The 25,886-nt window shown below is 43.5% G+C and overlaps 1 protein-coding gene across 3 annotated transcripts in view; it reads right to left on the minus strand.

The window, feature by feature from the left end:
* ARID3B (AT-rich interaction domain 3B) overlaps positions 1 to 25,886 on the minus strand; it is a 109,436-nt gene that overhangs the window by 76,007 nt on the left and 7,543 nt on the right. The window contains exon 2 of one of the 3 annotated variants that reach the window (XM_087856788.1): positions 8,621 to 8,856. The exons of the other annotated variants lie outside the window; for them this stretch is intronic. The gene's annotated coding sequence lies outside the window, so the exon portion shown is untranslated. The remainder of the gene's footprint in view (positions 1 to 8,620; positions 8,857 to 25,886) is intronic. 3 annotated transcript variants of the gene reach the window in all.

Consider the following 25,886-nt stretch of genomic DNA (forward strand, 5'->3'; position numbering starts at 1 on the left):
CTGACAGTTGGTACCAAAACTGGATGAGAAAGCTGGTGATAAGATGGGGTTTTGGAGCTGGATCGCCACCCATCTGACAACGAGGACCCATCACTGGAGGTAGGCGGAGTACAGCCAGTGGTGAATTGGGAGAGTGAACCAATAGGATGGAATGCTCTGGAGGGCACGAGGTACCAGATGCCTGAGATGTACATAGGAGATGAGATGGTAGCTGTAAGGATGATGGAACTGGAGAGCTACTGCTAAGCTCCGCGGATGTGCGACAGGATAATGCTGGATCTGAAAACCAGAGGGCCTCTTCGGTTCATAGAGAGAAGCCCACACCTCCTGCAGTGGAGGGGCGGAGAAGCTAGGGACTCAGCCCGGGATTTACTAGTCTGAGTGACTGATTTCAAAGACAGTTACGTTCCCAAATAAGGCAGATCTCTTATGCCAAAGTCAGGGTCCTGGTTGGAAAAACCTGAGATTCTGACACATGGAATGGAGATATCTGGGTGTTTGCTCCTGAAGATTTTAGCGCCACAAATTCCTCTGAATCTTCTGAGCCTCCAGAAGTAGCCCACTTCTCCCTAGTGAGAGCCAGCGCTCCCTCTGTGCTGGGAGACAATGCAGATGGCTTTCCCTCACAAAGCAACAGGGACCCCTTCCCAGCCACGAGGCCTACACGAGATGAGCGGCAGCCTAACCCCGCATGGAAGTGATTCGGCCCAGTGTGGCCCGATATGGGAGGAAAGCGACTCTGCCCCAGAGGAGCGGCGAGGCCAGCCAGTATGAATTGGAGGAGCCAGAGGGAATGCACGTGGGACAGGATTCTGAGGGTGCTTGTTGGAGGGGGAAGGAACGTAAAATCAGGAAAGAAGAGTTCATCGATCCCCCCCTTCTCTCTCTCTTTTACATGTACCCAATTTTGGATCAAATACCTACTTTTTTTTTTTTTTTAGTTTTTTAAAAAAATGTATTTATTTGTTCCGGAGATGGGGGTGGGGGAGAGGGAGAGGGAGAGAGAATCCCAAGCAGACTCCATGCTGAGAACCCCACATGGGGCTGCATCTCACGACCCCTGAGATCACGACCTGAGCCGAAACCAAGAGTTGGACGCTTAATCGACTCTGCCACCCAGGTGCCCTTAAAGTTTTTATTTAAATGCCGGTTAGTTAACACAGTGTAATATTAGTTTCAGGTGTGCAATATAGTGATTCAGCACCTGGGTGCATCACCTGGTGCTCATCACAGCACACGCGCTCCTTAATCCCCATCACTTGTTTACCTTATTCCCCACCCACCTCCTCTCTGGCAACCACCAGTTTGTTCTCTAAAGTTAAGAGTCTGTTTCTTGGTTCCTCTCTCTCTCTCTCTTTCCCTTTGCTCATTTGTTTCTTAAATTTGTTTCTGTTTCTTGAATTCCACATATGAGTGAGATCATAATGGTATTTGTCTTTCTCTGACTTATTTTGCTTAGCATAATACTCTCTAGTTCTATTCATGTCATTGCAAATGGCAAGATTTCCTTCCTTTTTTATCCCTGAGTAATATCCTATTGTATATATATACCACATCTTCTTTATCCATTCATCTGTCGATGGACACTTGGGCTATTTTCATAATTTGGCTATTGTAGATAATGCTGCTATAAACATCGGGGTGCATGTATCCCTTTAAATTAGTATTTTTTTTAAAGATTTTTATTTATTTATTTGACAGAGAGAGAGACAGCCAGCGACAGAGGGAACACAAGCAGGGGGAGTGTGAGAGGAAGAAGCAGGCTCATAACGGAGGAGCCTGATGTGGGGCTCGATCCCAGAACGCTGGGATCACGCCCTGAGCCGAAGGCAGACGCTTAACCGCTGTGCCACCCAGGCGCCCCTAAATTAGTATTTTTGTATTCGTTGGCTTAATACCTAGTACTGTGATTACTGGATAGTAGAGAAGTTCTATTTTTAACTTTCTGAGGAAACTCCATACTGTTTTCCAGAGCGGCTGCACCAGTTTGCATTCCCACCAACAGTGCAAGAGAGTGGGTTCCTTTTTCTCCACATTCTTGCCAACATCTGTTGTTTCTTGTGTTGTTGATTTTAGCCGTTCTGAGAGGTGTGAGGTGATATGTCACTGTAGCTTTGTATTTCCCTGATGATGAGTGATGCTTAGCATCTTTTCTTGTGTCTGTTGTCTTCTTTGGAAATCTGTATGTCTTCTTTGGAAAAATGTCTATTCATGTCTTCTGCCCATTTTTAAATTGGATTATTCATTTTTTGGGTGTTGAGTTTCATAAGTTCTTTATACGTTTCCGATACTAACCCTTTATTACATATGTCATTTGTAAATATCTTCTCCCATTCTGTAGGTTGCCTTTTAATTTTGTTGATTGTTTCCTTCGCTGTGCAGAAGCTTTTTATTTTGATGTATCTCAATAGTTTATTTTTGCTTTTGTTTCCCTTGCCTCTGGAGATAAATCTAGAGAGAAGTTGCTATAGCTGATGTTAAAGAAATTACGGCCTGTGTTCTCTTCTAGGATTTTTATGATTTTAGGTCTCACATTTAGGTCTTTAATCCATTTTGAGTTTATTTTTGTGTGTGGTGTAAGAAAGTGGTCTAGTTTCATTCTTCTGCGTGTTGCTGTTCAGTGTTCCCAACACCATTTCTTGAAGAGACCGTCTCTTTCCCATTGGATATTGTTGCCTCTTTTGTTGAAGATTAATTGACCAGATAGCTGTGGGTTCATTTCTGGGTTTTCTATTCTGTTCCATTGCTCTATGTGTCTATTTTTGTGCGAGTACCATATTGTCCTTTTTTTAGAGGGACGGAGGGAGAAAGAGAATCTTAAGCAGGCTCCACTCTCAGCATGGAGCCTGATGCAGGGCTTGAGATCTCAACACTGAGATCATGACCTGAGCCAAAATCAAGAGTTGGACACTTGACCAACTGAGCCACCCAGGCGCCCCCACACCGTTTTGATCACTACAGCTTTGCAATATAACCTAAAGTCCAGAATTGTGATGCCTCCAGCTTTGCTTTTCTTTTTCAAGATTGCCTTGGCTATTCAGAGTCTTTTGTGGTTCCATACATATCTTAGGATTGTTTGTTCTAGGTTGGTGAAAATTGCTGTTGATATTTTGATAGGGATTGCATTAAATCTGTAGATTGTTTTGAGTAGTATAGACATTTTAACAATATTTGTCCTTCCAATCCATGAGCATGGAATGTCTTTCCATTTGTTCGTGTCATCTTCAATTTCTCTCATCAGTGTTTATAGTTTTCAGAGTACAGATCTTTCACCTGTTTGGTTAGGTTTATTCCTAGATATCTTATAGTTTTTGGTGCAATTGTAAATGGGATTGATTCCTTAATTTCTCTTTCTACTGCTTCATTATTGGTATAGAGAAATGCAACAGATTTCTCTATGTTGATTCTATATCCTGCAACTTTACTGAATTCATTTATCAGTTCTAGCAGTTTTTTGGTGGAGTTTTCAGAGTTTCTATATATAGTAGCATGTCATCTGCAAATAGTGAAAGTTTTACTTCTTCCTTGCCAATTTGGATGCCTTTTATTTCTTTGCACTGTCTGTTCGCTGGTGCTAGGACTTCCAGTACTATGTTGAATAAAATTGGTAGAAGTGCACATCTCTGTCTTTTTCCTGACCAGAGAAGAAAAGCTGTCAGAGTTTCCCCATTGAGGATGATGTTAGCTGTGGGTTTTCATATATGCCTTTATTATGTTGAGGTATATTTCCTCTAAACCTACTTTGTTGAGGACTTTTTTTTTTATCATGAATGGATGTGGTACTTTGTTGAATTTTTTTCTGCATCTATTGAAATGATCACCTGTTTTTTCTCCTTTCTTTTATTAATGTGGTGTACCACGTTGATTGATTTGCAAATATTGAACCACCCTTGCAAACCAAGGAATAAATTTGGGACCCCTCTTTCGAGTTACAGGATTCAGTATTCTGGCAAGGACCAGGAGATAGTGCAAAGTCACCACTAGGATGGATCTTGCAAGAGCTGGGGAGACACATGGGGCCAGGTAATAAGCAGAATCCTGTCTTAGGATTGGCTTACAAGGGTCCACTGGGTTCTCGGACCCACTCAATGGTCATTTCTCAGTCCCTGAATACATAATGGGGGTTCATTTGTTCCTGGGGTCCACAAAGAAAAGTGCTGAGAGTAAAGACAACAGAGATTAGTTCCATCCTTGAGGATATAAAGGATGCAGGGAAGCTGGTTTCCATCGCATATCTGTTAAATTCACGATTCTCACCCCTGCAGAACCCAGAATCCTGGAAGGTGACTATAGACAACCACGAGCTCAACCAGGTACCCCAGCCCTGACTACAGCTGCTGTGCCAGATGTGGTCTATTTGCTGGAGCAGGTTACTCTGGTCTCAGGTGCATGCTATGCACCCACTGGTTTGGCGAATGTGTTCTTTCCTATCCCAATCAGATAGAAAGGGACAGACAAAAAAATTAGGATTTACATTGAATGGACAACGGTATACACTTAAAGTTTTGCCCCGGGGTTATGTTTCCTATGCTATGTCATAACATCGTCTGAAGAGATCTGGATATCTGGACATACTGCAGAGTACCATACTGATACACCGCTTCAGTGGCATTCCATCAACGGGCCAGATGAGCAAGAGTGAACAGAAAACTGGTGGCTTTGGTAAGGCGCACACACTCCAGAGGGAGCTCTGTGAAGATTCGGGGCCTTCTACATGCATAAAATTTTGAGGAGTCCAGGCACTGGGGCAGGACGACTCCCCTCCAAAGTAGAAGATACATTACCCCCATCTACCGCAAGAAAACCCACCCCCTGGGGGATTCTGCAGGTTTTGAGCGTATCATACACCTGGGGATCCCACTGCAGTCTACAGCAGGAGAGACTGACAGCTCTGAGTGTGGCCTGAAGCAGGCCCAGAGCACAGAGGATCCTTTCTATCGTGGAAGTGCCAATGGTTCATTCTCGAAGGAACAGACATATATATTCCAGGTATGGAATTGCTTTCCTCCCCACGAGGTCTTGGTCAGCGCCACTCACCGAGGGCTTATGGAATATCTGACCCACTATCACAGACTCTCACAGAAGTATATCAGGTCAGGGGCCCACTTAACAGCGAAAGTGTTGTGGGAATAGGCCCAGAGCCATGGTATTAAGGGTCACGTCCTGAGCTATACCTGATACAAGAAATGCTTGCCCCATAGACTGTTGGGGCAGTGTGCTGAAGGCACAGCTGAAGCCGAAGCAATGCTCTGCGAAGATAGGGTGCCATTCTCCAGGGCAGAGGACGTTCGTTGAATCAGTACAACAGCAGTGGTGCGCCACAGGTATTTGGAATTATACTAGCATGGATAATATGGATTACTAGTATGGATGATCACAGATTGGCCTACTATGTCAATTACTCCTTTCTTTCTAGGAATACATCAAATCGTTCTTTCTAGAAGTTGCCATTATTTTGTATTGAAGTATGTATAGGGTTACACAAAAATGTAAATTCGAATTGTACCTGTGCAGTTTTGTTTTTTGTTTCTTTTTGTTTTTTTTCCTCCTTGGGATCAATGGTTAAAACAAGATTTTCCCTTTCTTTTCATCTTGAAATAATGTCAAACTTAAAGAAGAACTGCAAGACTGGTACAAAGAACTTTTTTGTCCTGAGCTATTTAAGAGTACGTTGCCAGCAACATGCCCTGGCACCCATGCAGATACCTTACTGTGTGTATTTCCTACAATCAACAACATCCTCTGACATACGTACGACGCAACCATCAAAACCAGGATGTTGACAATGATGCGTTACTGCAATTGAACCCCCAGAGCAAGTTTCACCAAGTTTTACCCAAATTTCACCAATGGTCCCAAAAATGGCCTTGCAAAAGAAGCCAACCCAGGATCACCAGCTTTTGGTTTTCATCCCTGTTTGGTTTCCTTTAGTCTGGAACATTTCCTCAGTCTTTCCTTGACCAGTACAACCACTTTTGATGGTGACAGGCCAGGTGTTTTGTAGACTGTCCCTCAATCTGAGTTTGTCTGATGGTTCGTCATGTCTAGATTCAAGTTATGCACTCTGGCAGGAATACCTTCCCGTTGCATCTTATCAGGTGATGGACAATTTCAATTTGGTGCATTACTTGTGACGTTAACTTTGATTACTTGATTTACTTGATTAAGATGGTCTCTTGCAGGCTTCTCAGCACTCAGAATCTAAGATCTCAGTGCTAAGTAGACTTCTTGCTTTGGCATAATGTTGTTCCCAGTCTTTCTCAGTGGACAGATCAAGGGAATATATGTTTTAGATATACATACATATACTTATGCATACATTATTACCTATTTATATTAAATGAAAACCATTCCAATTCCAACCCAAGACCACAGGGTTTTTCTGGTTTCTCCATGACTATATGTCCTTTCATTTTTGATAGTGAGAAATTTGGTTCCTATTATTCCATCATCCTTGACATATTTACTTATTTGATCAATCCCTTTGTATCTTCTGCGTCACCACTATCCTGCCCCTCCTTGAACTCTCTCCTTACCTGGCTTGGACTCTGACATCCCAGCTGGGTGGCTACTGCCACATCCCCATCACCCTATGGAAACCTTCCTTGTGCTTAAGCTCCAACACCTCACTCTTGACCAGCACCAGTCCACCTCTACCCACCAGACTCCCTCCTTGTTCTGCTTGGGCTTCAATACTCTGAGCCCAGTCATGAAATGGGATTTTTAAAGCAAAGGGATTAAGAATGTGCACTATAAGTTCTGACTGTGATGAAATCAGCCATATGTCTTCATTTGGCAGGAGGACAAAATTAACAATATTCTGTATTTATGTTAGAGTTCTTAAAGTACCAACTACATTTCAGCATTTAATCTACTTGGCACTTGTTTTTGTAAATGGTGTAAAATCGGGGTCTAGCTTTTTCCCTGGTAGATAACATCAGCAACATTTCTTATATATTCATCCTTTTATCACTAAATTTCACCTTTATTATGTTCTATTCTTATAAACAGGTTTCTTTTTTTTTAATGATTTTTTATTATATTATGTTAGTCACCATACAGTACATCCCCGGTTTCCGACGTAAGGCTCGATGCTTCATTAGTTGCGTATAACACCCAGTGCACCATGCAATACGTGCCCTCCTTACTACCCATCACCGGTCTATCCCATTCCCCCACCCCCCAATAAACAGGTTTCTATTCCTGGATTTTCTAGTCAGTTACACTGGCTCCTTTGTCTATTCCTATGCTAATTTCATATGGGTTTGATCATGGTAGCTTTATGGTGTCTTCCGATATCTGGTAAGCCAAGTGTACCCTTAGCGTACTCCTTCCTACGTTATTGGCTATTCATAGGTACTTTATTCTTTCCAAATGAATTTTAAAATAATCTAATCCAATTAAAAAGCAATCTGGTGGAGACTGTAATTGAAATTAATTTTATAGAAATTTATGGAGTTGACCTCATGTGACATTAAGTCTTCATATTCTAGGATAAAGCAAGGAGCCCATACAATGCTTATTCATTGTTCAGATCTTGCTTCACTTATTTATCCAACAAATATTTTTGAGCATCTACTACTTGCTAAGCCCTATTCTAAATGTTGGGGATACAACGGTGAACAAAACAGACAAGTTCCTTGCCCTTTTGAAGTATACATCCCAGCAGGACAGACAGGTAATAAACAAATACACAATATAGGTAACAAGTAAATACGCAATATGTCACACAGTGTTACATGCTACGGCAAAAAAGGGAATCCAGCTGAGGGGGCGATGTAGAATGGTGGACGTCTGTGGTTTTTGTTGTTGTTTGTTTGTTTTGTTTTATTTAGTGCAGTAAGGTGATATGGTCACGTTTGTGCTCAGCGGTGAAAGAGTAACCCACGTGTTGCAGGTAGAAGAGATAGCAACGGCCAGGGCGAGCGCATGCGTGGTGTGTTACACGGGCAGAGGAAGAGCAAGCAGCCCAGCATGGCTGGCATGGAGTAAGGGGTAGATGGGTAGGAGGGGAAATGAAGACACTGGCTTTAACTCTGAGAAAGAAAGTTGCTCCTGAGTTTTGAGCAGAAGAATAACGTGATCTGATGAAGGTTTTAAAAGGTCATCTGGGGGCGGCTGAGTGGCTCAGTGGGTTAAGCATGGGACTCTTGATTTTTGCTCAGGTCATGATCCCAGGGTCCCCGGATAGAGCCCTTTGTGGGGCTCCACACAGCGAAACTGGCTTCTCTCCTCCCTCTGCCCCTCCCCACACTCGTGCGTGCAGGCGCGCACTGTATCTCTCAAATAAATAAATCTGTTTGGTTTTTTTTTTTTTTTTTTTTTTTAAAGAAAAAGGTCGTTCTGGTGGACGGGAGGAGAAGGAGCGAGACCCATCAGAAATCTCTTAGGATAATGCTTGTCTGAGGTGATGGCTTGGACACGGTGGAGGTGGGAAGTGGGGGATTCTGAGCGGCCTGACTGAAGTGCCAACATAGTCCACCAGGGGGCAGTACACACGTGTCCTGAAGGGACCTAGCCGTGACAGACTGCAGGTCCCTTCTTCTCCCTCCCATAATGATAGGCTGTGATCATCTTCCTATATAACAGCCACCCCTTCCCTTTTGCTGCTAGAACTTACATTTTATTTGTGACTGTGGTATGCCCAGCCTTAAGGGATGAATCATGATGGTACAGCACCATTTCCACCTCCATGATGGCAGTCACCTAATGTCATCACCGTCAACCCCACCTCCTATACATGCATGCACAAGCCCAGCCAGTGTATTCTGGCGTCTGGGAAGGCAGGTTTGCTGAGGGTGACTAGGAACTCCTTTCTTTGCCATTATTTGTTATGGGAACATTGCCTTTTTAAACCTGTAATGTTGAAAAGGAAAAAAACAACATTTAAAAAAATTTAATTCGTGGACACATGAAGAAAATTTGAGATGTACAAAAGAGTTTACAGCAGCACTGTCCAATAAAACTATAATGTATAGTTTTAGAGCCACACATGTAATTTGAAATTTTCAGTTACATACGTAACCACATTTTTTAAAGTAAAAGGAAATGGGTTGAAAGTTAAGCTTAATAATGTATTTTATTTAATCAAATATATCAAAAATACTATCATTTCAAAATATAATCGATATAAAATATACTTAATGAGATATTTTACATCCCTTTTTTTTTTCCATACAAAGTCTGAAATCTAGTGGGTATTTTATGATTGTAACACATCCCAGTTTGGACCGGCCACATTTCAAGTGTCCACTATCCACACGCGGCCAGTGTCTGCTGTATCGGACAAGGCAGGTTTACAGCGTATGCAAGAACATCTTAGCATCCCCCCAGCACTCATTCTTCTCTTGATTTTTTATAGAGGCATCCCACCCTCAAGTTTAACAATGCCCGTGAATGGCCAGCTGGAGGCGCCATCTCCCAGCCTCCCTAGGAGCTGTGTGTGGCCGTGAGGCTTCATTTTCTATTGCAGTGTAAAAAGCTACCACCGACTTAGCAACTTATAACAACACCACTTATTATCCCAGAGTTCTGTAGGTCAGAAGTCTGAGTTTAGTTGTTTTCCGTTCAGGTTCCCACAAGGCCAAAATCAAGATGTCAGCTGGGCAGGGCTCTTGCCTAAAGGCTCTGGGTACGACCTGCTTCTAAACTCATTCAGGCTGTTAGTAGAAGCCAGATCCTTGTGGCCATGGATCTGAGGTCCCGTTCCCTGCTCTCTGTTCCTTGAGGCTGCCTGGACCCCTCCTCTTGTGCTCTATCCATCGTTAAAACAGCATCAGTACAGCAAGTCCTTCTCAGACTTTGAATCTTTGACTTCCCCTTCTGCTCACCAGTGGGGGGGGGGGGGGAGGGGGGATCTGTGCATTTAAAGGGCCTGTGATTAGGGTTGGCCCACCTGGGTAGCCTTCTTTTTGCTATATAGCATAACACGACCACAGGATGTAATCATACCCATACTCGAAGGGGAGGGATTTCATGGGGCATCGAGGGCATTCTTAGAATCCAGCCTCCATCAACATGTGATTAAATGCGAGGCAATAGGTAGTTAATAGCAACTCTATCCTTCCAGCTGCTCCGGGCAACGTTTTGGGTGTCATCCTTGTCCTCTTGGTTTTCCTTACAACTCACTGGTGTTAAAAAACAAAATTCAACCCAGTAAATCTTAAAGATCTTATTGGCTTTATTCAGCAATTCATAAATCAGGCAGCATCCCATCTAGCGGGGAGAAAGGAACTCCAAGTTGCTAAACAAAGTGAAAGACTTATAGGCAGAAGGGAGCGGGAACAAGGAAGCTATACCAGCAAAAAGTGGATTGTGGTGGTGAGGTCACTTTCCTTTAGGGGATGGCAGGGGTCTATCAGGCAGATTACCTCACTAGTGCAGACTGAGTGATTCCTGGTCAACTGATTTAAGATTCTACTTCTGGGAGATGCCAAAACTATAATTCAGTTAAGTCTCAGTTTGGTGACACGGGGCTTAGCATAAGGGACTCCATTTTGGGTCCGTTGCCTTATTTTTAACACTAGTCAGTTATCAAATTCTGTCAAATCAACTTTTAGAATACACTTAGGACACAATCACTTCTCATCACCCCCCCTCCCCTGCCCCGGTATCTTAGCTTGGGCCAGCCTTCATCACCTCTCACGTGGATTACTGCAGTAACCTCCTAACTGGCCCGGTCTCAGCCATCTGTCCTCAGTAACCCATGTGGTCCTGGTACGACATAGGCCAGACTACGTAGTTCCTGTTCAGCACCCTTCATGGGGGGCCCATCTTGGAATAAAGGCCCAAATTCCTAATATGGACCATAGTCCACATTGCAGTCCTTGTGAGGCTCTATTCCGGTCTCCTCATTAGCTCCCATGACCTCACATCTTACCATTCTTCCCTCTGTCTCTTCACTGCAGCTTCACAGGCCTCCTGCCAAAAAGTCCTCAAAGGCTTTTGCATCTGATACTCTCTGTGGCTAGAATGTTCTTCCCCAAGATACCTGCATGGCTAGTCACACACACACACACACACACACACACACACACACACAAGCACACGCACACGCACACACACACAGGGGAGATTTCATATTCCCCCACCTTGCTTAATTTTTGCTCTGTAGTACTTTTCATTATGTAACATATTACATATTTCAAATTTGTATCTTGTTTGTCTCTCCCACTAAAATGCAAATCCTTTAGAACAGGGATTCTACACTCCCCCCCCCCTTTTGTTCATTATTTTATCAAGCCAGCACATAGTAAGCACTCCAAATTGTTTGGTAAGAATAGCATCATGAGAGGGAGGTGACAGGACTCAAAGCACCCTAAGGTCCTTAGGTTGTTTGGAAGGAAGGCAGTGATGTTAACTTTAGACTTTGCTAAGCTAAATGTGTGTGCTACACTTTTCGCCGTTACCACTCAGAGAACAGAAATAGAACTGTGACTTCAACGTTTAGGAAAAAGAATGGGCAAAAGAGAATATTTGAGTAAACCAGTGGAAGGCAGGTCTGAAGAAGAAACAGCAAAGTCGATATGATAAAAGGAAAGCACAGAGCTCCCCGATTCCTGTAGAATAATGGCAGCTCTAAATCCCTTCACAATCCTCCCGAAACCACACAGATCAACAGTGACAGCAAATGAAATCACCCCAGCTCTCACCTACGGCCTCCTAGGAGACGGAGAATACCTCACACTTCAATTTACATGTAAATGGAGAGATAAATATCTGGAACTCGCAGAGCCAGCTCCAGAGCTCACAGCAGAACCGCAGCTTGGGGGGGGGGGGGCGGGGGTTGGGGGGAGTAGGGACGATGTGTGGAAGAGAGGAGTGCAGCTGGTCCTAGAGGAGGCCAATACCAAAAACATCGGCGCCAACTAGCCTCCGAAGGAGAGGGTTTGATCCCACGAGGGAAGACACTGAGGACACAGGTCTGAGACCTGGTGGATCAGAACACTGGCTACTGGGTAATCAAAAGGAACATTCATGAAAATGGATGATTCATTAGGTCACAAAAGAAAATCTCAGTAACTTTGTTTTTTTTAAAGAAAGATTTTATTTATTTATTTGAAAGAGAGAGTGAGTGAGAGAGAGACAGCACGAGTGGGGAAAGAGGCAGAGTGAGAGGGACAAGCAGACTCCCCACTGAGCAGGGACCCCCGATGCGGGCTCGATCCCAGGACCCTGGGATCATGACCTGAGCCGAAGGCAGCAGCTTATCCAACTGAACCACCCAGGCGCCCCCATCAGTGACTTTAAGAATAACAATAATGTAAGCAACATTCTCTGATCACGAGCCAAAAAAATTATAATTAAAATTAAGAGCAAAAAGATCCCTCTACCAATTAAAAAACAACACTGTATTAAGCACGTGGGCCAATAAGGCAATACAAATCAAATTGCAGAATTTTATGAAATAGCAATTATGAAAACAGCTTATCTGAAGCTATAAGATACTGTAAAAGCAGTCATTAGAAGAAAATATATTGCATGAAGTGAACTGTTTCAGTAAAATTAAACATCAATTAAAAAGCTTAAAAAAATTGAGTAAACTGAAAGAAAGCAGAATGAAGGGACTATTAAAGACAAAAGCAGAAATTAATGAGTTAGCAGAAAAAAATCTAAAAAGAATAAATCCATCCAACTGCTGGTTCTTAAAAAAAAAAATCAAATCAAGCCAATCCAATCAATCAAACAAACCATTAGCTAATCTAATCAGGAACAAAAAATTAAAGGCATCATTATGGAAGATAAGAAATGACAGGGAGGAAAGAGCCATTGAAACAGAAGAAAAATAAAAAATCTTAAGATACGACTTTTCCCAAGTCTAGACCAACACATTTAAAAACCAATGATGATTTCCTAGGAGGATATCATTCACTGAAATTGACCCCAGTAAACATAAAAAATTTAAACACACGAGTTATTCCTCAAAAAGACACGAGACCTAGATGGGTTCATAGGAGAATCTCCTAAACCTTCCAAACTACTTGAAATATTCCAGAGCATAGAAAAGGGAAACTCCCACATTATTTTTAACTAGTCACATGCATGTACAAAACCCAAGAAGAACAAGTAGTCTTTGACATTTATCCACATATTTACCACTTCCAATGCTCCTCATTCCTTCCTGAAGATTCAAATTTCCATCTGGTTCCAGGCAAGAAAAAGAAGTGAAAAGGAGAGAAGGAATGATACCTTTAGCCAGAAAGCAAAGCTTTTCCAGATATCCTTGGCAGAATTCTGCTGATGTCTCATTGGCCAGAAAACCTTGGTGTAGTTTTTAGCCAGGCATATTGCTTTTCCAAACAAATCCAAGGTTCCACTAATAAAGAAGACAAGGAGAATCATTCTTGGGTAGGAAAAAGCAGTGACTGCCACAGTCCGCCCTTTTGGTTATCCATCCTCCCTCAGGTAGAATATACACCCTCCCTAACGGAGACAGTGCTGAGGTCTCGCCCAGACATTGCATCCATCTCAAAAGCCCGGATCCCTAGCCAATACCCAGTTTTCTCCATGTAACCCTGATGGGAAGCCTCAGAGTCCAATAACCTGCAAACTAAAAGGCAAGTTATTTCCCCCAACATATTCCACATATAAGAGGAGAAGGAACGAAATGCAACTCCCACATAGGAAGGGAAAGAACGGAAAGTCCAGCCACAGCAAATACCAGATTCTGCTAGACAGGAGTGACCCGCACTCCCTCCTGACAGTAATCTCCATACTCAGCCAACCTACTCCCCGGGAGGATATCCCTCTTTGATTGAGCTCTGTGGTCCAAGTTCCATCTTCTTGAAGAGACTTCTTGTTCATTGTCCTCTTCAATCATATCAGGAAGTGAACTCTGGTCAGATTCTTAAATTCTCATTTTTGGTAATTTGATTCCCACAAAAATGTTGTAGGCTTCCAGTCTATTTGCCTCCTATTCAGTCCTAAGTGTGAGTAGCCACAGCCAAAGCTCCTATATGGCCATGATCTTTTTTTTTTTTTTTAAGAGAGAGAGAGAGCACAAGTGGGGAGGGGCAGAGAGAAAGAGAGAGAATTCAAGCAGGTTCCACACCCCAGCATGGAGCCAGACATGGGACTCAATCTCATGACTGTGAGATCATGACCTGAGCCAAAATCAAGAGTTGGACACCCAACCAATGGAGCCCCCCAGGTGCTCCGTAGCCCTGGTCTTTCAACCTGAAAGTCCTTCTCTATAACCTTCTGGCCTCTGTGTCCTGCCTATGCCTCAAGCCTTCAAATTAATGTTTACTGACTTGAGACAACTGGAAACAAAAGACTGGAGTGGGAAGAGAATGTTTTGGAGGCCTCACTTCCTCTGTTGAGGAAGGTGCTTAGGAAAGTTTCAGGACACCAGTCTTATCTTCTTCTAAGCTACTGCTTGGCAGTCACCACTCCTATTTAGAGAAGAGAAAGAACAATCTTTTTTCAGTCCTGCAAATCTCCAAATGATGAGAGGCTCCTTCAAAGATTTGCAGACCCTAGGCAGAGTGTTTTTCCTTAGTGAAGGAGCTCAGTGAACAGGAACGTCTTCCCTTTTTCCTTCAGCATGGATAACTCTAGGACACTGGTCTCTCTCAGGACTTTGTGGAAAGTGGAGCAAAGTGACTTGCACGTGCAAAGACTCTGAATTATTCCAGTTATTTCCCCAACACAGCAGACTTGGTTGGCATGTAGGGTATCTCCCATTGAAGAGCAAATGGACCCAATGTTTCACCACTGCATAAGGAGGCTGTGGGCATTCCCGTCTGCAATGTCTGCACGCTCACAGCCCAAGGCCCCATCTCTACCAGTCACTAAAGTCCATGTTTCATGGGCTGAATTCTCTAAGTGATTGCATTTGGCTGCATTTCACAAAAACCCAACAGAGTGGCTAACCCAATAAGGGGTTTACTTTTTTTCATGTTACGACGGGTCTGGCATATGCAGTCTGGGGCTGGCACAGCTGTTCATGGAATTAGGCTCCTTCTATCTTCTTTGGCCATCCTTAATGTCTTTTGGTTTATAAGCACAAGTTCGCTGTCACTCTTCTGGATGTTGTATCTGCTTTGCAGGCTGGAAGAAGGGGGTAGAGGAAGGCAGAATGCATGCACCAGTGAATCTGCCCTCTTTTTTTTTTTTTTTTAAGTCAGGGAGTCAATCACTTCTACAGAATCAATTTTCCTAGTGAGTTTCACTTGCATCTTATCGGCCACATTGCAACCCTTTGCTCCAGGGGAGCTGAATTTTTGTTTTTTTTAAAGATTTTATTTATTTATTTGTCAGAGAGAGAGAGAGCACACAAGCAGGGGGAGCGGCAGGCAGAGGGAGAAGCAGGCTCTGCCCTGAGTAGGAAGCCTGATGTGGGACTCGATCCCAGGACTCTGGGATCATGACCTGAGCTGAAGGCAGTATCTTAACCGACATAGCCACCTGGGTGTCCCAGGAGCTGAATATTTTTATTCATAAGAGGTTCTGGAGGTTCTGTAAATAAGGAAAAAGAGGAGAACAGATATTGGATAATCAACTGGGTCTGCCCAGACCAATGAAAACAGTTTACACAAGAAAAGGAATACCTTGGCTCAAGTAACTGAAAAGTCCAACAGCTTGATCCAACAGCTTAATGAAATCACCAAAAATCCGGTTTCTCTTTAGTTCTCCACTCTGCCTTCTTCTGTGTCAGAATAATCTTGAGGCTGACTCCCCTTTTGGTCCTCAGATGGCTCCCAGGGCTACAAGTTTGTCATTCATGCCCAACAGCAAATAGAGGGTTATCAGGCTCTCAGCATTTGCAGCCAACACGTTCAACCCAAGACGGGGCTCAGAGGATGGAATGTGCTCTTGCTCAGCCTAGGTAACAAGCTCCAAACCTAGATTTGGGGTGGAATCATCCCAGGAATTACATGGATCAGATCTCCAAATGGAAACTATGGCCTATATATTTTTTAAAGATTTTATTTATTTATTTGACGGAGAGAGAGACAGCCAGCGAGAGAGGGAACACAAGCAGGGGGAGTGGGAGAGGAAGAAGCAGGCTCCCAACGGAGGAGCCTGATGTGGGGCTCGATCCCAGGACTCTGGGATCACGCCCTGAGCCTAAGGCAGACGCTTAATGACTGAGCCACCCAGGCGCCCTGAAACTATGGTCTATTGAAAAGGGGCCAGGGACCTCTGGGGAGTACGGTAGGGAAACGGATGATAGGAACACAATCAACAAATGTCCTCCAGGACAGCTAAAGAAAGAAGGAATCAATCAGAAGGGGATTAGTTAGCACTGGAAACAGCAAGAAAAAAGAGAGTCTCTAAAGTAACATTGACAGCATTCATCGATCCAAGCACTGGTGGAGAAGAGGAAGACCGGGCCCAAGGTCATATCTTGTCCAGTTCCAATAGCAGATCCATTTCTACCGTGAAGGTCTTGGAAGCATGCTCCTATTACTCCCAGCCCCCATCTCTCATTCTGGTGCTCTGATTCCAGCTCATCATGCAGGCTTCTGATTGTGTTTGACCTCCCAAGTTATTTTCTTATAGGGAGAGAGTACTCTAATCAGAGACCAGAATGCTTGGCAATTCTGGTTCACAGTGTAAACGAATACATCAGCCTTCTGGCTTTTACATTAACTTCTGACTCACTGTGTCTACAAAAGGTCCTTTTTGAGCCTGTGTGGCTATGAACCAGACCCTGAAGTCCTGGTGTTTCCAAGATACCTGAAAACTTGTGAGTCTATCAGCAACCACCCAATGGGTTTCCTTTGAAGACCCCCACATTACCATGTGTCCGACCCATCACCTCCTTCGTGGGTATTGATTTCATAGCATTCAGGGTCTTACATTGGAATCCCGATGTATTATTTCTAATGTAGAAAAGGCTGGGTTTGAGCTGATGCAAATCCTTTTTATCTTCAGGATCTCTTTCTGGAAGCCTCATGACCTGCCTAGCTGTCCTTCTGATCCTGTAGCAGAAGTCTATCAGGCACAAACTTGAATCTTACGTGAACAGACACTTCAGAAAAGAGGATATTCGAATGCTCATAGGAAAATGTATTCTTGTTCACTAAGTCATAAGCCATATGTGAATTAAAGCCAAAATGAGATATTACTACATACCCACTGGAATGACTAAAATTAAAAGAACTGACAATACCAAGTGTTTGCAAGAAAGTAGAAAAAGTGGGACTCATGCATTTCTTTTGGGAGTGTCAATTGGTATAACTACTTGGGAAGTCTGTTTGGCAACATATATGAAGCTGAACACACACTTATCCTATATCCCGGCAATTCTACTCCTAACTACGTATACAAGAGAAATGCATGCCTACGGCTCACCAAAAGACATACGTAAGAATATTTGCTGCAGGGGCGCCTGGGTGGCACAGCGGTTAAGCGCCTGCCTTCAGCTCAGGGCGTGGTCCCGGCGTTCTGGGATCGAGCCCCACATCAGGCTCCTCCGCTATGAGCCTGCTTCTTCCTCTCCCACTCCCCCTGCTTGTGTTCCCTCTCTCGCTGGCTGTCTCTATCTCTGTCAAATAAATAAATAAAATCTTAAAAAAAAAAAAAAAAAAAGAATATTTGCTGCAGCACCATTCCTAATAGCTTTGACTGGGAAACACCCCAAATAGTAGAATTAATAAATACATTGTGTTACAGTCATACCATTTATACTACAAAGCAGTACAGATGAAGGAACTACAGCTGTTCAAACAACTGGGGAAAATCTCATTAACATAATGTTGAACAAAAGAAGCCAGACCAAAAGACGATATATGGTATGATTCCATTCAGAAGAAGTTCAAGAGCAGGCAAAACCTAAATTTTGGTGTTAGAAGTCAAGATAATGGTTATCTTTGGAGGACGAGGTGGGTAATGACTGGAAAGGAGGTACTCCCGAGGTGTTGTGAATGTTCTGGTTTTTTATCTGGGTGGTGATTATACGTATGTGTGCACTTAGGGAAAAGTTTATCAAGTTGTACAATTATAATTTGTACAGTCTCCTTGGCTGGGCTCACGGACGTGGCTAGAGGTTCAGCGGACACTCGCTCTCTGGGCTGGCCTCTGCTAGGGTAATTCAGGAGATCAGCTCTGCCATATATGCCTGTCACCCACCACGAGCCAGCCCAGGCGTGGTCTCACCGTGACAGCAGAGATGCACGAAGGGTAGCTCCCGATGTTCGAGTCCATATCAAGCCATCATAGCTGCTAACATTCCACTGGCCAAAGCGAGCCAAATGGTGGAAACTAGAGTCAAGGGGCGGGCAAGTTACTCTTCTCATGCTGGGCAGGCATTGATCGCACAGTTTCGTGGTAAAGGGCACGGACACAGGGAGGATGATGAATACAAGCTCCCACAGTGTGGGAATAAGAAACCCGAAGCTAATGACAGTACAGTGAAACACATACAATAATTGAGAAGTACAGGGTGCTTTAAGGGCACAGAAAAGGGAACATTTCATGTTTTATCTCATACTCAAATTATTCATGAAAAAATTTATGCATGGACATATCCCTTCCAGACTATGAACTTCTTGTATGTGCTTCGTTTTCACATTTTCCCCCAGCTGCTGGCGTAACGCCTTGCATAAAATAGGCACTTGAACATTTGTGAAATTAATGTTCCGCCATAAAGGTAGTCCTATTTATTTCAGGCTCCAGAGGAAGGAAGAGACCCACATACATACCAATACCTATCTTTATATTTTATAGTCATTTCAGTGAGCTCATAATCTCTATTCATAGAAGAGTTTCCTGTCAAGTGAAGGGTTGGAGGAGTTCCAGCCCACTGACTGATGGGTGGGATCATTCAAATTTTGATGTGTTCCTTTTTTTGGATGGGTGCTTGGTGATGGGGGTCTTCTTCATTTTGAAAAATTATGGTAAAATAGGGGCGCCTGGGTGGCACAGTTGGTTAAGTGTCTGAGTCTTGGTTTTGGTTCAGGTCGTGATCTCAGGGTTGTGGGATCAAGCCCCGCCTGGGACTCTGCACTCAGCAAGGACTCTGCTTGGGATGCTCTCTCCCTCTCCCCTCTACACCAAGCATGCACACCCTCCACCTCTCTCCCTCTCAGATAAATAAATAAATCTTTAAAAATATTGTGGTAAAATATATATAACATGAAATTTACCATCTTAACTTTGTAAAAAAGATTTTATTTATCCATTTTAGAGAAAGAGAGTATGTGTGCATGTGGGGGGGGTGTGTGAGAAGGGTCAGAGGGAGACAGGGAGAGACTCTCAAGCAGATTCCATGCTGAGTGCGGAGCCTGGAACTCAGATCACAACCTGAGCCGAAATCAAGAGTTAGACACCTCACTACCTGCGCCACCCAGCAGCCCCATGTTAACGTTTTTAAGGGTGCAGCTCAGCAGCATGAAGTACGTTCTTATTATTGTTCAACCACCACCACCATCCACCCTAGAACTTTACCTTCCCAACTGAAACTCTATACCCATTAAACAATAGCTCTCCGTTCCCCCTGCCCCCCAACCTCCCAGCCCCTGGCAACCACCATTTTACTTTTTATCTACACGAATGTGACCATTTTGGGTACCTCATATAAGTGGAATCATACAGTCTTTTTGTGACCAGATTATTTCACCAGCATAATGTCCTCTAGGTTCATCCATGTTGTAGCATATGTCAGAATTTCCTTCCTTTTTAAGGCTGAATAATATTCCATTGTATGTATATACCACGTTTTGTTTAGCCATTCATCTGTTGACGGGCACTTGGGTTGCTTTACCTTTGCTTATTGTGAAGTGATGTGGTCCTTTTACATGCAAAACAAATTCCACCTAGGAATGGGAACCAGGGCACTATGTACACGCTCCACCCAGCTTGCTAATAGCCATGTTCTCTTGTGGACCTGCCCCATCCAACATGCCCTGGGCAGGAATTTTCCAAACAGCTACAAACCAGTGCATACCTTGTTAACACCACATACCCCACACCCACATTCTCTTGCCTGATCCAACATGTACCCCTTAGCAGGAGTCCACCCAAAGCAGAGCCACAAGCGGGGCAGTGTGTAAGCCACCTCAACGGGTCAGCAGCCCACCAGAGTGACTCCTGCCCAGGGGAAGGGCGAAGACAACCACACAACAGTTTAACTGCAGCCTTAGCAGTGGGCTGGGGGCAGATATCTGGTCTGACTGCAGGCCTCACACTCCAGTGAAAGATTTTCAGGGGACAACACAGGGAAAGTGCCCCGAAGTTTGGTGCTAATGCATTTCTGGCAAACACTTGCTCTGACTCAACTCAACCCCAGGGTGTCCCCAGACTGGCCCACTAACAACACAGGGACCAAGCCCTGCTCAGAGCAGGCAAAGAGAACCATTGCAGACATTTGGACCAAAGGCAAAGGTGGCTCAACCACAAGAGTAGGGCACACACAACACATGTAGGAGACACCCCAAAAGTGCCGGGTTCTGGTAAACGGGGGATATTGCACTATGGGGTACCAAAGAACCTCTTCTTCATAAGGCTACTACTTGCAAGAGGAGACGTAGCGGACTTTCCTAACACTTAGAAACAGACACAGAGAGTTAGAGAGAATGAGGAGACAGAGGAATATGTCCTAAATGAAAGAACAGGACAAAATTGCAGTAAGAGAGCAAAACAGAGATAAGTAATATGCCTGATAGGGAATTTAATATAATGGTCATAAAGATACTCACTGGACTTGAGAAAAGATTGAAGGACCTCAGTGAGACCCTCAATAAAGAGATAGAAAAAATGAAAAAGAACCAATTAGAGGGATGCCTGGGTGACTCAGTCATTAAGCATCTGCCTTTGTCTCTAAACCCGGCATTAGCATCGGCATCGGGCTGCCTGCTCAGCGGGAGCCTGCTTCTTCCTCTGCCTGCTACTCCCCTGGTCATGCTTGCTCTCTCTCTCTCCCTCTCTCTGTCAAATAAATAAATAGAACCTTAAAAAAAGAGAGAGAGAGAACCAATCAGAGATGAAGAACTCAATAACTGATATTTACAATACACAAGATGGAAGAGCTAGTAGATTAGAAGAAGCAGAACAGAATAGAGGACAGAATAATGGAAAACAAGCCAAATGGGAGAAAGAAAAAGAATAATAAAAAATGAAAACAGATTAAGGGAACTCAGAGACACCACCATGCATAATAGCATTTGCATTATAGGGATCCCAGAAGGAGAAGAAAGAGAAAAGCAGGCAGAAAATGTATTTGAAGAAATTATAGCTGAAAACTTCCTGAATCAGGGCAAGGAAACAGACATCCAGATCCAGGAGGCACTGAGAGCCCCCAACAAAATTAACCCAAGGAGGTCCACGCCAAGACACATAGCAATTAAAATGGCAAAAAAATGGTAATAAATAGAGAATTTTAAAAGCAGCAAGAAAAAAAGAAAACAGTTATGTAAAAGGGAAACCCCATAAGGTTATAGTTGAGTTTTCAACAGAAACTTTGCAGACCAGAAGGAAGTGGAATGATATATTCAAAATGCTGAAAGAAAAAAACCCCTGCAACCAAGAATCTCTATACAGCAAGGCTATCATTCAGAATAGAAGGAGATAAAGAGTTTCCCAGACACACAAAAGTTAAAGGAATTCATGACCACTAAGCCAACCTTATAAGAAATGTTAAAGGGGATTCTTTGAGTGGAAAGGAGAGATGATAAGTAGGGGGGAGAAAAGTAGGAAGCATGAAAGCAGTAAAATTAAGTATATCTACAAAATTCAGTCAAGAAATTCACAAAATAAAAGGATCTAAAGTATGGCATCATATACCCAAAACATGGTGGGGACAGGAGTAAAAGTTTAGTGCTTTTGATGAGGTTGTGGGATATAGGTGAGGTTCAGTGGGGTGGAGTCCGGAGCCAACGACCAAGAAAGAATTCTTGAGACGCCTTTGGTGCAAAATTGGTGGTTTATTAAAGCATGGGGACAGGACCTGTGGGCAGAAAGAGCTGCTGCACCGGGGTTGTGAGGGGTGGCTGATTGTATACCATGGGGTTGGGGGAGGTGAGGAAAAAGGGAGGTTGAGAAAGTACTTTCATATGTTAAAGAAGACTCGCAGGACACTGGAGGCCTTGCTATTGTCAAGTTAAGGTTGTTGACCATCTAGAAGGTGTTAACAGTAAGGTAGTTGGGAGCTTCCAGGGAGAATGTTACTTTCCTCCTATCACATGTCCTTGTCAATGGGCTGCAGGTTTAAAAGAAGTTCCATTTTATTTACATGTCCTTCTGCCTCAGCCTCCCTCAATTTTATGGAGAGAATTGGTAATGTTAGGGCTCCAGGAAACCAAATTATGGGTCTCTGGAAGTTAGGCTATTGATAAGAAGCTTCTTCCTTGTAAATCACTAGGACATGGGTAAACTGAGGGAGACTCAGGTCTTGCAGGATTGCGATCTCTGTTAGTTCACCATTTGTTTTTCTTTTCCTTAGCTTTTGGGCAGCCAGGGGTGCCTGAGGAATGCCACGCACATCCCATGGGGGGGGGGGGTGTTGCCGGGTGTCAGCCTCTGCCCCGTCCTCAGCTTGCCCTCTGTTCCCTCATCACTTTTAGAATGGGTTCAAACTTAAGCAACCATCAACTTAATATAGACTGCTATATGCATAAGATGCTATACTTAAATCTAATGGTAACCACAAATTAAGAACTGGCAATAGATATGCAAAAAATAGAGAAAGGAATCCAAGTACATCACTAAAGAAATCCAACAAACTGCGAGAGAAGAGAGTAAGAGAAGAAAGCAACAGAGAGGAACTAGAAAAACAACCACAAAACAAGTACCAAAATAGCAATAAGTACATACCTACCAATAATTACTTTGAATGTAAATGGACTCAATGCTCATTGAAAGATATAGGGTGATGGAATGGATGAAAAAGCAAAGCCCATTATATGCTGCCTACGAGGGTGCCTGGGTGGCTCAGTCTGTTGAGCACCTGCCTTTGGCTCAGGTCATGATCCCAGGGTCCTGGGATCGAGTCCCACATCAGGCTCCCTGCTCAGCAAGGAGTATGCTTCTCCTTCTCTCTCTGTCCCTTCTCCCTGCTCATGCTCTCTCTCTCTTGCTCACTCTCTCTCTCTCAAATAAGTAAATAAATAAAATATTTTTAAACATACATGCTGCTTACTAGAGACTTATTTCAGACCTAAAGACACCTGCAGATTGAAAGTGAAGGGATGGAAAAGCATTTAACATGCAAACAGAAGTGAAAAGAAAGCCAAGGTAGCAATACTTATGCCAGACAAAATAGACTTTAAAATGACTGTAATGAGACAAAGAAGGACACTATGTAATCATAAAGGGAACAATCCAACAAGAGGACAACAATTATAGGGGGAGGAGTTAAGATGGCGGAAGAGTAGGAGACCCTAATTTCATCTGGTCCCTGGAATTCAGCCAGAGAGTTATCAAATCTTTCCGAATACCTGTGAAATTAACTGGAGAAAAAAATTTGCCGCAATTCTACAATTCTGCATGGTAGGAGTTGCAGAGATATAAATCTGAAACAATATATCAGAAGATAAACCACGGTGGGAGGGAGCCTTCATAAGCCAGGTTCCAGAAAGTATTATAAGCAGCATGCAAAACCTAACTTTTAGAAGTTTGCCTGAAAGGTGCTCAGGGGGCGATGTGGGGTGGAATCCCAGGTGGGACAGTGTGATCTCAGGATCCCTGGGGTCACAAAAAGAATGGGGGTGCCTGAGTGCGCAGAGTCCCCAAGCGTCAGAGCGGGGAAGCCATCTGCAAACAGTGAACCTAGGCACCAACTTTCCACTCCGTGTTGCCATAAACTGCTAACCGAGGCAGTGTGGGGTGACTGCTCTCCAAGCAGAAGCCCAGCAAGAGGCAGCACTGCAGCGAAACCCCCCTCCCTCTTCTGGGAGGAAGAGCACAGGTGTGGGCCACAGGAGTCTGCAGGGTTTGGACACTAGAAGCAGGATGTGTGACTGAAATAGAAGCGCTGGGTCACGGGCTAGGTGAACACAGAGTGCTGACGGAAGCCAGGGAGATAAGAGTGATTGACTGCTTTTCGGTGAGGGCTCACTGGAGAGTGGGGGCTGCAGATCGGGGTGCCACCATTTTCATCCTCCACCCCCCCAACTGGTGCTGAAAGCCTTCAGGGAGCAAAACAGCCACATAGTGCGATCTGAGGGAGTCACTTACACTGAGCCTGGCACCCTGGCAAGGGGTGTGCAGTTCCACCCTGGGAAAGATACCTGCGAATCAGCGCAACAGGTCCCTCCCCCAGAAGACCAGCAGAAACATCAGCTAATATCAAATTTACTGATCAAAGAGATTTGCAAAACTTCAGCTCTTGGGGAAAACAGTATATAGCATTCATGCTTTTTTTCTTATTATTTTTTAGTCTTTCAGTTTTATGTTTTTTCCTTTTCAGCTATTTTCTTATTTTATCAATTCTTTTTTAAGTCTTTTTTTAAATTTTCATTTTTACATTTACATTTTATATATATTTTTTTCATTTTTGGCTCCCTTACATTGTATTTAATTTTATTTTTGTGTAAGTTTTTCTTGTTCTCCTATTTTGGGATCTAGTTTCTTCTAACAAACAGACCAAAATACACCCAGAATCTAGTTTATTGTTCTGTTCTACTTCTTGTTTGATTTCTCTCTCTCTCTCTCTCTTTTTTTTTTGGGGGGGGGGTTCTGTTTCTTCTGATTTGTTTAGTGTATATTTTTCCGGTGTCTTGTTGTTATTTTTGTATTTTCTCTCTCTTTCATCTCTTCTTTTCTGGACATAATGATGAGATGGAAAAATTCACCCCAAAAGAGAGAACAGGAGGCAGTACTCACTGCCAGGGATTCAATCAATATGGATACAAGTAAGATGTAGGAATTAGAATTCAAAACAATGATTATAAAATACTAGCTGGGCTTGAAAAAAGCATAGAAGACACTAGAGAATCCATTACTGGAGAAAGAAAAGATTTAAAATATAATCAGGTTGAGGGGCGCCTGGGTGGCACAGCGGTTAATCGTCTGCCTTCGGCTCAGGGCGTGATCCCGGTGTTACGGGATCGAGTCCCACATCAGGCTCTTCTGCTGTGAGCCTGCTTCTTCCTCTCCCACTCCCCCTGCTTGTGTTCCCTCTCTCGCTGGCTGTCTCCCTCTGTCGAATAAATAAATAAAATCTTTAAAAAAATATATATATAATCAGGTTGAAATCAAAAGGCTATTACTGAGATGCAATAAAAAATGGAGGCTCTAACTGCTAGGATAGCAGAAGACAGAGTCAGTGATATAGAAGACAAAATGATGGAGAATAAGGAAGTAGAGAAAAAGAGAGATAAAAAACTACTGGATCACGAAGGGAGGATTCAAGAGATCAGCGATACCATAATCAGTGAAACGATATTAGAATAATTTGGGTCCCAGAAGAAGGAAGAGAGAAAGAAGTTTTTTTTTTTTTTTTAAAGATTTTATTTACTTATTTGACAGATAGAGAGACAGTGAGAGAGGGAACACAAGCAGGGGGAGTGGGAGAGGGAGAAGCAGGTTTCCTACTGAGAAGGGAGCCAGACGCAGGGCTCGATCCTAGGACCCTGAGCTCATGACCTGAGCCGAAGACAGATGCTCAACAACTGAGCCATTCAGGTGCCCCAAGAGAGAGAAGGTTTATTTGAACAAATTACAGCTGAGAACTTCCCTAATCTGGGGAAGGAAACAGGCATTCAAGTCCAGGAGGCACAGAGAACCCTCCTCAAAATCAACAAAAATAGGCCACACCTCAACATATAATAGTGAAGCTTGCAAATTTCAGAGATAAAGAGAAAATCCTGAAGGCAGCTCGGGACAAGAGCTATAACCTATAAAGGTAGAAACATTAGGCTGGCAGCAGACCTGTCCACAGAGACCTGGCAGGCCAGAATTGACTGGCATGATATATTCAGGGTGCTAAATGAGAAAAATAT

Source organism: Ursus americanus, chromosome 28 (genome assembly GCF_024610735.1).
Source record: "Ursus americanus isolate L20-20 chromosome 28, mUrsAme1.1.p, whole genome shotgun sequence".
NCBI lineage: Eukaryota > Metazoa > Chordata > Mammalia > Carnivora > Ursidae > Ursus > Ursus americanus.